General features: G+C 34.3%; 1 long non-coding RNA gene across 1 annotated transcript in view; it reads left to right on the forward strand.

Moving 5' to 3' along the window:
- The first annotated feature begins 292 nt into the window (after positions 1–292).
- Positions 293–16,267, forward strand: part of LOC137642197 (uncharacterized) — a 309,335-nt gene continuing 293,360 nt past the window's right edge. Inside the window, exon 1 of the long non-coding RNA XR_011044683.1 lies at positions 293–951. This is a non-coding gene — a long non-coding RNA (uncharacterized lncRNA). The remainder of the gene's footprint in view (positions 952–16,267) is intronic.

Genomic DNA, 16,267 nt, shown 5'->3' on the forward strand with positions numbered 1-16,267 from the left:
TATATATATATATATATATATATATATATATATATTGAAGGGGAAGTCAATAGTCATATAAAAAGTATATATTTAATCAAATATGTAGGAGCTTTCTTCCACCAGATCGCTAGCTAAATAAATCTCTTCCGCTATAACTAAAATTTTAGTGTTTACACATAATGGTGAAGGATTAATCTATGACATACAAAAAAATATAACGACTTAACGATCAAACATAAAAAATAGAAATCCTTATCTGGTGATTCTCTTGTTTACTTTTAGTGATGGTTCAACTGATAAGCCAGTCGATTGTAGCAGCGGCCAGCGGGTGTATGGTTTGGTTCAAGGTCTATCTATAGAACTTGGTTTGTTTTTTGCCCAGTTCCTGCCGTGTCCAGTTGTAAAGACAGCATCGCATCTACATTTGGAGTCGTAATACCTCCATCCAATACTCGTGCGCAGGAAAAGAATATGACCAAGGCAGTATGAATGGTGCAAATCGGATGAATTTTGATGTTAAACAATACGTAATATCTAAAAGATTTTGAGATCTGTTGGAGCCACGAAGTTTTAATGTAAGGTATATTTCATAGTGAAAATAAGTTGGAACTGAAAATTAAAGTTTGTTTATATAATAAAATATCAGAGAAAACTAGTTCACTCGCGTTTAAGTAAACAACTATAATAAGGGTGGTAAAAGACAGTTATTTAACATAAAAAGAATGCATGCAGTGTCACCAAACAAATTACGATTATGTAGAAGCGGCGGAACAAAAGAGTAATTCTGCAACCTTATTGTTTTAAATTACAACGTCAGACACTGTGCTGTTGATGCAATTTGTTGGGAGGCGTTAAATGGCCGACCGTGAATTCATTTTCCGGATGTTTGTTACTTGTAATGAGTTCCGGAGTCTCTCCGGCGACAAGTTTTCGCAAAGGCATTTCCATGCAAATTCAGAAGAGAGGCAGGTAAGAACTTTAATTCATTCTTGCACTTCTTGACAGACTGCTTTGCTGTTGCTAAAAGGATTTTACAACGCATTGTTGTTTCCGTTGAAGGGAGTCTATTAGTGTTCCCCTCTGCTCATTTGAACATTATGGAAGGTGCTGTCTTACTTAACGAATAACTTTAGCATAAATGTAAACTTGTGGAACTGGATTTAACTTTTACCAGCATCCAGCTGTAACACTTTCATAAAATCCTGATACATTATCATCGGAGTCACTCAATAGTTATCGTCTGTTACAAAAAGACATTTATAAGTTCCATATTTAACGATATGAGTTACAAATCAGTACAATGTTTTAATCTTAACACAAACATTTAATATGTAAAAATAAACATCTTTCACAGGTCTTACAACATAGAATACATAGATTTTATCTACATTTAACAGATGCACAATAATTTCACGTTAGAGAAAGAGAAAGGGGAAAATGGAAAGCAATGTACTTCCAAACGATGATGCAAGACGTAATTACTATTTTTTAATTACTAGAAATTTAAGCAGCTTCTGACAGCTGCAGAGAGAAATAATGTTCCAAAATAAAAAAATAAATCATTCTGAGGCAGGGGCATGTGTATCATTATCATTGCAAGTACACAAACTTCCATGAACCATTGCAGATATGTTATAGTATACGCTTATGGCTGGATCAAATGACATTTTCAAGTTATATGATACAAAAATGTTGCGGTAAAAATTAACGCCAAGTAATGAACATTGCTAGAGTTCACTCTCAAAACTCACGAACAACTATTCATTATGTTTCATTTTAAATTCCCATCAGGGTTTTAGCAAATTTATCTTGCAAAGCACACTGTACTATAATATATACTATAGTTATAGCTGTGTTATGGTGCCAAAACTAACAAAATTTCGAACCAACAAGAAGTCAGATCTTAATTTCCCCCCACCAAAAAAAAAAAAAAAAAAAAAAAAGCTTACTCTATCAAGAAGGAAAGGGATTTAACATTTTTGATTATGAAATCAATACAAACTTGACAACCACTCTTTTTACTCCTACCTGAAAAATTATTGCAATTTTCGCTGTAGATGGTACTTATATAGTAAATAACTTCAAATATTCAATCTTCAATTTTTAGATAAATTTGGGGATTGATTTATGAAGAATTAATATCCTGTAGGTATTTGCAGAGCTGTTTTTTCTTTTTTCTTTTTTTTACTTTTAATTTAGATGAAATAGCCAACCACTAATTTTGAATTTAGATCGGGAATCGGTTTCAAACTGTAACTACCTTATAAGTCAAAGAAAACCTCAAACATCACACTGATTTTTTTTTTTAATGTTATTACATTTTGGTAGTAACAATGGTTTCCCTTGCAGAAAAATTACCTAACGCAGAAATTGCATAACCATCATCCAATTAAAACAGACATCAACTTCATTAAAGTGAAATGAAGGATCTGAGAGGGAGACACGTTGAAGACTTTAGGTGAAAAGGATGCTTGAAAGATAAGAGGTGTCATAAAAGAGTCAAAGGCGTCATTGTAAATCTGAAGTAGAGAAAATAAGAATAAAGGATGTTATGATAGAAATATTCCAAAAAAAAAAAGACACGAATTTTATTTTTTAAAAGACGGTTGAACAGGGCTCTCAAACTTAAATTCCCTAAGGGGAAAATGTTGTCCTTTGTAAGCGCTCTTTTTGGAACTTATCTCAGTTAACAAGTCTATATGCTGCTTCATAGAGTTAATGGAATAGATGTTGAATATTAAAGAAATTAATGATGTGTTAAAATGTACTTAGCAAGGGAAGGGCTTATGATTAGATACTAAAATCTTTTATGTAATCAGTAACTCATTGCTTCTTCAAAATCATGATTTATGATTAGGACTTATGTTTACAGTATGTATTACGGAAGTGCTAAATGTATAGTCATTCAATATGTTTAAAGATAAATGTTTTCAATATTTTTAACTCCTAAAGGAAATTATATTACCACTTGCAGATGATTTTCTGTTTTATTTACATATAAATTGTAAAGTCACACTTTAGGAGAGCGATTAACATCTTACACTATTAACCGGCGGTCCTAATATATTTTCATATTTGCTAAAAAAGGGAACTTCATTCTCCTGTATTAGTAAACTACAGTCCTCTCTCTCTCTCTCTCTCTCTCTCTCTCTCTCTCTCTGTCTCTCTGTCTCTCTCTCTCTCTCTCTCTCTCTCTCTCTCTGTCTGTCTGTCTCTCTCTCTCTCTCTCTCTCTCTCTCTGTCTGTCTGTCTGTCTCTCTCTCTCTCTCTCTCTGTCTGTCTGTCTGTCTGTCTCTCTCTCTCTCTCTCTCTCTCTCTCTCTCTCTCTCTCTCTCTCTCTCTCTCTCTCTCTCTCTCTGTGAAAGTTACTTCAGTTTACACATATTTCTTATGACTATTCTATCTATCTAATTTACATTGTTGTATATATCTAGTGATACATTCGGTTGTTATATGTCAGTTGAATTATTCATCTATGCATTGCTGTGCCTTCTCTCTCTCTCTCTCTCTCTCTCTCTCTCTCTCTCTCTCTCTCTCTCTCTCTCTCTCGTGAAAGTTACTTCAGTTTAAACTTATTTCTTATGACTATTCCATCTATCTAATTTACATTGTTGTATATATCCAGTGATACACTCGGTTGTTGTATGTCAGTTGAATTATTCATCTTTGCATTGCTGTGCTCTCTCTCTCTCTCTCTCTCTCTCTCTCTCTCTCTCTCTCTCTCTCTCTCTCTCTCTCTCTCTCTCTCTCTCTATGTTAGTGTACCTGTAATAGGTTATTCGATTGAGAGATATCGGAATATATGTTATAGTAGTGGAACGATAGATACTATGATTGATGGTTGTGATTGTTATATATACTTGGTTACCCTCTTCGCAATCATCGTTTGGACTCAGGACTCAGGGCATCAGCCTCATACTTGTATTACGAAGGTGAATAGAAGATGGCCACCACTTGCAGGTTACAACCGAGGCAGCCATTCGATATATACGACAATGAAAATTATTACATTGTTAGGAAAAAAATCTTAAAAAATATGTTTAAATTGAAGCAATTTTCAGAGAGAGAGAGAGAGAGAGAGAGAGAGAGAGAGAGGGGGGGGGGGGGAAGGAAGGGGGAGGGCAGGTGAGGGAAGGAAGAAGTAGGGGCCAAAGTTGGAGGGACAGGGTAGTCGGAGCTTTTTATACTACTACTGTATGTTCATAACCATTTCAGAGAAATCGAATTTTAGCCTCTTGGTACAGGGGTAAGTGTATTTTGTCTCTAGACGTAGTAATTCATGATAATCTTATAAATTACTGTACTGGGTGTATTATACTATAACAAAAAATCGTACTGCTACGAGTGTTCGTTGCAGCGTTATTGCACAAAAACTTACTTGCGCTGCCTATGAAACCCACAGTAGCTTATCTTTTCGGGCCGTGGATTTAAAGTACTTCTTACTAGACCTTGTTGCTTAAGGAGATATTTTCTTTGCTTTTTATAGTGATGGCTGATTTATTATCTCATAAGTTGTCTGTTATATATTGCAAGATAAGCTGAGGTTCTAATTGCACTAGTTGGAGATTTAGCAATGTTATCCTAATAAGTAGATATGTTTGTGGTTTCACTAAACCAGAGGATTACCACCCATTTTCCATAACTCCCATATAATCTAAAGTTTTGTAACCACTTTTGGCAAAACGCCTATGTAGGTATATCGAAGGTAATAATCTGTTCTCAATTTGCAGAGGGTTTAGAGCTTGTGATGCCCTTCTTCATAATTTCCAGTGCTGTAAGGAAATCCATTAATTGTTGTCAGGAAGTCCGTATGATTTTGGTGGTGCCTTTGGCCATGTTTATCATGAGGCCCTTGTCTTCAAAATTGAACAGATGGGACAGGTGGCGGTTTTCTTAGCAACATTATTAATCTTATTTTAAATAATAGATTGCAAAGAATAAGGAGGTTAAGTAGGTTTAGAGAATGAAGGCGGCTGGTGATCTGTGGAGACATGGCACCATTAAGACAAGGCATATAATTAGCATTATCTTTGTTTAGTTCCTTTTATGAAATAGAACTCTCAACGTCTTATTTATCCGCTATCTAATCTATACGCACACACACACACACACACACACACATATATATATATATATATATATATATATATATATATATATATATATGTGTGTGTGTGTGTGTGTGTGTGTGTGTGTGTGATGAAACGTATCGATGTGTAATCATTTTTTCCATAATATTAAGAGAGAGAGAGAGAGAGAGAGAGAGAGAGAGAGAGAGAGAGAGAGAGAGAGAGAGAGAGAGAGAGAGAGAGAGAGTTACTCTTATATTATGCGGTTTTTGTAGTATCCTAAGAAATATGAACCCCTGAAGTTACCATAAATAGCACTCAGCGATGCATACACAAGTTATGAAAGCCTTATCACTTCAGTTTTTCAATAAAAATTTCCGCTGGAAGTGACTATTAAATGGTTAAATGGGAAAACCTAAAAGCCGTAACATTTAAAGGTGGAACTTATGAAGAATTGGTGGAATATCATCACTTTGTTATGAACTATGAAAATTTATAACCAATAAAATGGCACATATGAAGACCTCGTGAAGTGAGATAGAAGTGGGTGTTTAAAGCTTTATAGATTCTCTAAAACCTCAGGAAGGGAATTGATTGATAATATAATGCATTCATAACCATGCATTCATACAGGTGTAAATATTCACTACTTGCATTTATCTCTATAATAATTGTTATCTTAGACCTGGGAACACATCGTTCTATTTATAGACATTATGTTTAAAGTGTTATCGATAACAAATGTCATTACTATCGGTTATCGATTGTCTATGTGCGTGAGTCTTGTTTTGTCCTGGTTAGTCACAAATTTGGTACACTACTTTGAAATTAAATGAATTCCCCCCTCCTCCGCCCCACCCCCCCTAAAAAACAGATTCAGAATCAACAGTGAATTGTCACAAAATTTAATGGTTTCAGTTACTTTTTAATTGTAATATCTGATATAGAGTCATAATGTCATAAAGCCAATATCATATGGTTAATATTATCCAGTATACATAAACATGAAATAGCCCTGTCTACTGAAATCGGAATGTTTTGATGTTGCTAATAGAAGAGCATTGTTACACAGCCTCCTGGAACTAGACGGACAAATAATATGTGCGAACGAGCAGTTAGGTTGTAACAGAGAGGCGAGGTGAATGCAACTAAACTTTAGTAAAAAGACATCGAGCTACTAGGTTTTGCGAGCAAGAACGTCACGAAAATACAAGCAAAGTCAGGTATGAACTATCAAGTTTATACAGGTATGTTAATTAACAGTGCAGGGAAGAGCGAGTGATAAGATAACAGTCAAAACCGTTACAGTGTGCGAGCATGTATGAAAAACGAGCGATGTGCAGTACAAGTATATTTGCAAGGTGTTTTTGTTTTCTTTTTATCGTGATTATGTATATGAGATCATTTTCCTTCTACATAGATACCAGTATAAAAAGATGTTAGAATAGACTTAGTTTTTGTTTTTATTTATGAGAAATTCTTAGAACGGTTGACGTTCATCTGAGTTTGATAAACATGAAGGTTCCCACATTAGATTAATAGTCTTCAGTACAAACGTATATTACTGAATGCATGTTTAGAGAACAGAAGGTCGTCTTTGTTCAGATTCGTATTCTGGGTCGGGCGGATGATGGCATATTCCAGAATATTCCTTTTTTTACAGACAACTGCTCGCAAAAAATAGTTTTGTGTCACTTCAGTTAATTTTATGCTATCACCTGTACTCTTTAAATAAGCGATAATACAAGAACTCCCGAACGCATATCTTGAAGCTTGTTTAATCTCTGTTAATCCTTGAAAAGGTAGATCGACTTGTCACAAGTTATAACTCTTACTGCAACCCGTGTATGGCATTTACTAAACACCGAAGATAGCTTGTTCTTTTTTCTGATAAAAATAAATTAGAGAATTACTAATGGTTTTAGGATAGTGAAAACAGGATTCTTAGATGTTCAGTAACGTTGCTGTTTTCAACAAATGAGGACGTTGTGTTATTAAAGCAGGTTTCCTTGTTATTTGAGGGATTATTACTGTTTATTTTGTATATATGCTTGATATAGTAACTAAATGAAATATTAACGAATTGTATCAAATTCTTATTTTATTCATGAGAACATACCCTAAGTCCTCTGTGAAACAGATTGCAGCCAACCGTGTTCTTTACTCAGATATCTTGAAAATTTAAAATAGTTAATGCAAACAATGGTCAAAGTTGAATGCCTATATGCGGTAATGGTGTATTTTGTCCGTTATGTCATCAGATTGTCTAGAAAGTGAAATTTGTATTTTTTTTTTCTTAGTTTTGCATTTACTCGTTAGAACCTGTGTTCTTAATCTATTCAAAAAGCCACAGACGTACTGAACTCCAACCGCAATGTCCCAGTACGTAGATTAGCATTAATTAAAAGTTCAAGGGCTAAATTTCTTTTTTTTATAAATATTGCTTTAATGTTTCTTTAATTATACTGGACATGCCTATATTAGAAAAAGTTGTTTGCTTAAAAATGTTACCATTAAAGGGGAAAATTTTGTCAGTAACGCAAAGGTTAAATAATTTTACAGACTTATCATGTCAAGAAGAAAATTATATCCATATGACTTTAATTTCCTCCTTAGAAATGACTGGACCTCATCAATCCATCCTTTACTAATATACCTGCAACGGATATATCAGCAAGCTTACAGTTTTTAAATGGCTAAAACGATTCAGAGAAGATGAAGATGTTGAAACATACCTTTTATGCAACTAGGCCTGAACCCACTTATTTTGTGACATACCTTATATTCCCTTTTTTCTGACACACAGGCAATTAGGCCTAGTTGCTATGACCTCCCTTATACAAATAATCTGGTCTATTTATGTAACATAACTTTTTAATTGTGCCTAGCCTTATTTAATTTGTGACGCAACCTATGAAATATTTGAGTCATGAATCAGGTTAAACGGTATTATTAGCCGTAGGGAGAAAGTCTGATTGTCTTGTTATAGACTTTGATCGCCACTGGAAGATAACTACTAAGTTTCTGGTGGTTAAAACAGACATTTCCTCTACTAGATTTTATGAAACGACTGTTCCTCCAATGAGCTATACCCCGGCTAAAGGATAAACTTACTGAATAACATTGAATGTCGTCACCATGTACGGTACGATAAAAATCTTTCTGTAAGTTAAGAAATTTTATTAGAATGTAAGGTATCCAAGTTGTTCTTAGGGTATAGGGTAGCAAATTCACACGGAAATGTAAATAAAAATGAAATGGTTTGTAAGCATTTAAAGATAGTATAATGAAAAATTGCTTACTGGATGTAATAATTCTAAGAGATTTTCCAAAATAGACAAGATTAATTTCTCATATGACCAAAGGTGACTATAGTTTTCATTAATGCCAATAAGGTAAGTTATTCAAAACGAATAACAAGAGAACAGTGAGTAACAATCACATAAATAGCTAATATGTAGCGCCTTAAAAGAAGAAAGTAGTATTATTTGTAAGGACTCAGATGAGCAGGTAATTTCAGTTTGATTTGTATACCTATATCTTCTTTATTTCGTATCATAATGATTAATGACTTCAAGATTTTGAGCTTCACCCTTTTGTCTAACTAGTCGTATACAAAAAAATTAATAACCATGTTATAGCCTCTTCATAGGAATTTAATACTACTGAAAAGTATTCCTAACCTCTTCGATGAAAACGATAATGATTAGTGTTCAAGGTTTTCTTGACTCTTGAATGATATCTTTTGTTATCGTCCTCGTAATCTGCTGTCTATTGAGATTATACCGTGCCCTCATAGACACCCTACCTATCAATTAGCGAGTGGTATTATCATTGTCATCAACCTCATTTCTATCTCCCAGGAGTAGATTTTATATGTGAGAGAGAGAGAGAGAGAGAGAGAGAGAGAGAGAGAGAGAGAGAGAGAGAGAGAGAGAGAGATACATGGTTAATTTTAGTACCGAATTCACATCTTACTTTTAAAAATCGTTTCAAATTAATACTATGAGGTATAACTTTTCTTCACTGCTTTCTATTGTATTCTACAATTATCCATGCACATTTGATATTATAAGCACTCTCAGTTTAATATACCTTACAAGTTACACTTCTTATAAAGATAATATATTTCTTCGCAACAGATAAGCTTTTGTGATATCTTAAAAAAAAAAAAAAAAAAAATAGAATTATGGGAATCGCATAATTCCGACTTGCACAACATTAGAATTCATTGTTAACCTTCGCAGGAGGCAAATCATTTGGCGAACTCGGCAGCTTATAAGATAATGCGTCCATCTCTTATAACAATTTCATCCTATTTCTGGTTCTCAATCAGAGAAGGAATCTCCTCCAATAACGATACCATCTTCTTTCTTCGAAATTACAAGGATATTGGATATTGGCATTAATTTCATATATATGTGTTTTTCTACGGACAAACTCGCAATCGAGGCGCTTAAGGATGAGCACCCTAAGAAAAAATTGTTCTATATATGCAAGAAAGCAAACTACACTCAACGTTATTGAGGTTCACTTCGTTCATGGAATATATAGATTTTTTATAATCCAGGAAATGATTTTGGTACATAACTGAATTTCTGATTAGTTCATATATACCTTATGGATATTTTTCTGAGTAAAGAAACAGTTTGACAAATTTGTAACAATTGTATATTCTATTTTTGAAAATAAATTTATGTTCTTGTGAGCCACCTGTATTATCTAATTATTTGACTTTTTCATATATTTCTATCACCACCTCGAGTCTAGTCGCTATTATTCTTAAAACTATTCAAGTCGTAGACCTAAAAGAACTCCAAGTCAGAGCATTTCAGATAATTCATTATCATGATTGACTTTTATAACATGTAAAACAAAAATATAAGCAATTTAGATGAATTATTAAAAACTACTAAATATTAAAGGAAAATCTAACGATATTACATTCTTATCTTTGCATTTCTATTTTCGTCTTACTTTCTGTTTTCCTGATCCTGTCTTACGCGGAAAAGCCCTTTACCCTGCAGGACCCACGAGATTGATTTGTCCTAGATATAGTTATGTATTTAGAGTATCATATAGAGTAAATGTTAATTGTCAAATCCATATCATCGAAGCACTTCGAAAACAAGAAAGCCCTCAAATTCATCCAAAAAAAGCCTTAAAATATTCAGTCCTTGGGATGTCAAGTGGGAGCTTATTATCTTGGAGGTTCATCTGGACTTCAATAAATTGAAAGTATTCTCGTATTGATACGACTTGCTGGATGCACGATGTCTAGCAATTCTCTTAAAATATTTGACGTCCGGTTCTGATAAATCTGAGAGTCATTGTACAAATCTTAAAAGATATAGGCAGTCGGTTTAGCCCAATTAGAATAGGGGTAAGCGTTCCTTAGGGTGGGACATCTTTTATCAATCTTGCTGCTCTGTTTATTATCCTTTGGAATTTCTTAGTTGCACTTTTGTTGGGTTGTGATAGTTACAGTGGTCAGTCCTGGTGATAACACAGTTAATCACAAATTTCATTACAGATACTTCTTTGCAAATGCAATTAGGTGATATCCAGTGATTCTTACTACATTATTTATTTGAGCCCGGCGAGACAAATTCCAGTCAAGTGATCCTCAAATGTCACGACCTCTACTAGATATCGGGACCAAGTTGTCACTGATATTTAGTTGGATGTTACCCAGGTTTCTTAAATTGTTTTTCTTTAGAACCACCATCAACTCAGTTTTATTGTTTATTTATTTATTTATTTATTTATTTATTTATTTATTTATTATTATTATTATTATTATTATTATTATTATTATTATTATTATTATTATTATTATTATTACAAGCTAAACTACAGCCCAATTGAGAAAAGCAAGATGCTATAAGCCCAGAGGCTCTTAACAGGGAAAATTAGTCCAGAGAGGAAAAGAAAATAGAAATAAACAAACTACGAGAGAAGTAATGAACAATCAAAATAAGACATTTTAAGGACAGTAACAACATTAAATTAGATATTTTATATATTATATAAACTGAAAGAACTTAAAAAAAACAGAGGAAAATAAATAAGATACTGTGCATGAGTGTACTCTCGAGCAAGACAGTGATAGGCCATGGTACAGAGGCTATGGCACTATTCTTAGACTGGAGAACAATGGTTTGATTTTGGTGTGTCCACCTAGAAGAGCTGTTACCGTAGCCAAAGTCTCTCTTCTACCCTTACCAAGAAAAGAGTAGCCTCTTAACAATTACATTGCAGTAGTTAATCCCTCGCGCGAAGATGAATTGTTTAGTAATCTCAGTGTTGTCAGTTGTATGAGGACAGAGGAGGATGTGGAAACAACGTGCCCGGCTATTTGAAGTATGTGTAGGCAAACGGAAAAATGAGCCGTAATCAAAGAGAGGGATTCAATATAGTACTGTATGGCCAGTAAAAGGACCCAAAACTTTATCGGTAGTATCTCAATGGGTGGTTGGTGCCTGGCCAACCTACTACCAATTAATTGTTTAATTGTTACCCATTATAACACTAGTATAATGTGGTTTAAATTATCAGTGGTATCATCAATGCCATTTATGGAGAAGTAAAATTATGTATCATTTGAAGCCAGTTTCAAACTCGTAGATATCAGTTTCTATCAACCAAGTAATCTTTTAGATACTCAAAAGCTTCATCTTCAATATCAATGAACCATAAATCAATAAGTTCGTGGACAACTGTGTCAAAAGCAGCACGAAGATCAAGTAAAATGAGGAGGCAACATTTGTTTGCCCTCATCAGTCATTTCATTCTGATAACTTACAACAGATATGGCCGTTTCTGTAGAATATAATTGTCTGTATACTGACTACTTACCTGACAGTGCTTCGCTTCTTTCTAAATAACTAACTAGATGTTCAAGAATGACATATTCTAGCACTTTTGACAAGAAGGATAGATTTGAAATAGGTATGTATGAACTTACGTCATGATAGTCGAGAACACCTTTCTGCACCTAATGGCAATAGGTTATGGAATAATATTTTTAGCTGTCAAAACCGAATAGTTCCATAGATATGAATGTTGTAAATTAAACCTGAAACCTCCATGGTTAATTAAAGGCAATGTCAAGTGAAAATCTATATTTGTTCTTGGAGGTTGGTTGCTTCTAATTGGAAACTAAGATAATAAACAAATTTAAAAAATGTCCATCCAGAGATAATTTTATATCTTGATTTTTAAAATGATGTTTCGGAAGCATGTTGCTATATTAAAACTAGAATTTCATGTTAAATCTAAAGCTGTCTTTTATCATCAAGTCACAATTTGGATTTTCCTCCAACGGTAGTCTGTCTCAATATGTTCATTTTTTTTTTTTAGCATTTTACCTTTTTTTCTTTCAGTTCTCAACACTTTGCATAATTATATATAAAAAAGATATTATAAATTGTTCCATATTCCCTCATTAATTTTCGAAAAAAAAAAAACTGTATCTTGAAATAAGGTATAAACCTTGTACAATTAATGCATACTTCTTTTGTTTCAATATAAATAGGCTATATATAATGTTCTGGAAGACAACTAAGAGAGAGAGAGAGAGAGAGAGAGAGAGAGAGAGAGAGAGAGAGAGAGAGAGAATATCTAATTGTAATACCCACACTGCGCGTCATAAAAAAACGTTAAGGTTTAAAATCGTCTGTTTACATAGGCATTTAAAACGTTAGTAGGGCATATGGTCAACAAAAATACTACTGTACGAGAACAAATTAACTAACTGGCTACCTACTCCTTGGAAACGATTCAACTAGTTGTTATGGCTGGGTGTTTTGAGCGTCTGTAGTTCATTGGCGTCTGTGGTATTAAAGATCCAACCATACAGCTTGTGAGCAATTTGGTAAATCTTGGGGTAGTGTGCTTTCGGCGGTTATCGCGGTCAGTTTATTTATTTCTCAGTGGTTGTGGAAGACTTTTTTTTTTTTTCTCTCTCATTTTCTTGTGGTATTGGTTACGTTTTAGTTTTGGGTGAGTGAAAGTTAATCGCATTCTTTGCTATCAATTGTATAAGTTTCTTTTGTTTCCATGGTGGTTGGATTTCACCTTTCCCAAGTATAAGGGCTGTCAGCAACTTTCTAATTTTTGCATTGTAGGAATGTTTAAATTCATTTATATATTTTTGTTCTTAACATTTCATGTCTGTTAGTCTGACGTGTTCAATAACGTCACCGTGTTTGACACCAAATGTGAACTACTTTGTACTGCATTTTTAGAAATATTTCCCGTAACTATAACTGTTCGTTATGCCCGAGTTCTTAAATTTCTTTTTATCTGCCGTCAATATATTTAACTTGTTAGCTATTTTTCATAATACCTACAGGTACAAATACCAACGATATGGTCTATGTAACTGGCAGGCTTTCGATTTAATGTCATTGTTCTAAATCAAGCTCCCTGTCCGCTGTGTTAGGATATGATAAGTTGCTTGTTTTTAACTTTTTTTTTTCTTTTTCACGCAAGTTGGAGCACCTGCAAAATAATTTCTTGGAGACTTGAAGTATAGTTAAAGAATAACTTATTTATGTTTGGTCTGGGATATTTAGTCTTTTTTTGTGATTAACTTTTCCTTCGGTTGTGTTTAAGAGTAAATTGATACTCTAATATAATCCTCGTGTAATTATTAATCATTTTTAAGTTTTCAAAAAAAATCTAAAGGTATCTGACCTAGATAACTGACATTATGATGACTTTTAGATGTGTGGGATTTCAGTAATCACCATGAGGAAATATTAAATTATTTAAGTTAATTCGTCATTGGGAATTGACAAGACTTAAGAGCTTCCTTGTTTTCAAACTGTAAGATTGCTTCTTTGTAAATGTTGCTTGTTTAGCTAAGCGTTTTAAACTATTATACCACTTATTATATTAGCTTTGAAATCAAATTTTTTTTATTTTTTTTTATTTTCAGTCTTAAACAATCAATACTCAAGTAAAAATCTGAAGTGCATTCTTTAGTTTCATGATTACCTGCAAGTTCCATACACACTTTGCCCAAAATTTTCAAAGTTTTTTTTTTCAATGTGACCATATCTGAGAGTAGATGCAAGTACAGTATGATATGCAGGGGATTTAAGATCTTGAAGGTGCATTCATACATAGCAAAGGACTTAGGCTCTGTAAGGGGTTGGTTTCATCTGTTTACCCCCAGCAGTGGACTGTAGGAATGACTTTCATGGTTATCTGGTAAAGTATATGTTCGATTTTTCGAAGGATTGAAATAAAATGGGAAATAGATTGACATATATATATATATATATATATATATATATATATATATATATATATATATATATATATTATACATATATATATAATATAAATGTATGTGTATATATATATATATATATATATATATATATATATATATATATATATATATATATATATATATATAATCTAATTTAATTTATTGTACAAAAAATTAGAGCACCAGACAGATATCTTAAAATGTGCAAAATAAAAAAAAATCAAAGAAACGCAAAATCTCTGCTAAAATAAAAATGTTTAGTCAATTATAATTAAACTCGAGGGCTTTTACAGAGCTGCATTATTAGATAAGGTTAACCACGAAGTCTTGTGACCTGAGACTTGACTAGTCGTTGAAGAAAAATATATAAAAAAATGTGTACAAAAACTCAGAAAAAGGTCATCTACCAAAGCACTTACCCCAATTTTGGGTCATAGTTGACATGAAAAAAAAAAGTAATGAAGGGGACATTTTTTCTATTCGCTCCTCCCAGCCTGGTGAGGGATTCAGCAGAGTTAGTTTGGTACTATTAGGGTGCCGTAGTCCACCCTCCTCCGTAATCCACCACAGATGAAGCTCCATATGCTAAATCCCCTACTACCATCACCTCAGCGGTCTCTAAGGCAACCAGAGGAAGCAGCAGGACCTTTTGGAACTGCGTCACAATCGCTCTCCACTCATTTCTATTTTTAGCATGTTTTTTTTTTTTGGTCTTTCTCTCATCTATCCTATCACCTAGAACTTTATTCACTCCACCAATCCATCCTCAATTCAATTTCTGTCTCTCTGTCCCTTTCTTTCCCCACAACGCCGATCCATTAATCACAGTTGGTACAATCAGTTTCGTATACAGAACTCTTTACATTCACTACTAACCCTCTATCCTTTATCACTCCCTTCACTCCCCCAACACCATTATTGTACCTCACATGTTTCATACAGGCTCGTACACTGTAAAAGTTTTGCTTTTTATCTTATCACTTAATCTTCCATGAACAGTTAATAAACCAACCTGTATAAACCTGATAGGTAAAATTCAATTTTGTTTGAATTTTTGTGACTTTCTTGCTCGCAAGTCATGGTATTTAAGCTCTGTGTTAAAGTTTAGTTGCATTCACCTCTCCTCTCAGTTATCACTTGACTGGTTCCTCGCATTTTGGTGACCACTGTAGTGTCCTGCTCCTTCCCGCCTTTCTCCTCATTGCTATGTCTTACTGTTTGATTATGCCGCCCTCCGAGAGTGACACAACTATAAATGTCACACTCCTAAAGCTACCACCCTTCACCAGTACAGAGGCGTTCGCCTGGTTTCAGCGTGCCTAGGTCCAGATTCACATCAAGGCCATGACTCGCTCAAGCACCAAAGCAGACTATGCTCTTGCAACGATCCCCAAGGAAACTTTCCCTTGCAACCAAGGTGACGCCCCAATAGCGTACGATGCCCTCAAAACATACTTCCTGAAGAGGCACTCCCCATCGCCAGCTGCCTGAATAACCAAACTTTTTCAGCTCTCAACAACCGTTGGGGGACCAAAAGGCTTCTCTCACCCTCAGGGAAAAGACCAATATCACTCGCTGCAACCTACCGCAGACGGCTCTCCTCATGAATTGAATCTACTTCATGCCATTTGGGTAAACCAAACTTATACCAGCTACCCTCCTCATTGTCGATATTTTTCTCAAGAAGGACCTAATGACCAAAGTAGATGCCCTTAAGGACGACATCCACATAACCACTTTCAAAACCTCTATTAATGCCCCCACTCCTGACCAATAGGATAACTATTCAACATCGGCGAAGCGGATGAACACAAACGGTAACCCAAGATGTGCCGGAGCAGTGACAAAGCCGCCCACCACCCACATAAACCACCCATCGCTTACACCCCAACCAACGACCTCTCCAGCCACTTATTGACGCTAGCACTCCAGA

The sequence above is a fragment of the Palaemon carinicauda genome, chromosome 6 (genome assembly GCF_036898095.1).
Source record: "Palaemon carinicauda isolate YSFRI2023 chromosome 6, ASM3689809v2, whole genome shotgun sequence".
In the NCBI taxonomy this organism is placed as follows: Eukaryota; Metazoa; Arthropoda; class Malacostraca; order Decapoda; family Palaemonidae; genus Palaemon; species Palaemon carinicauda.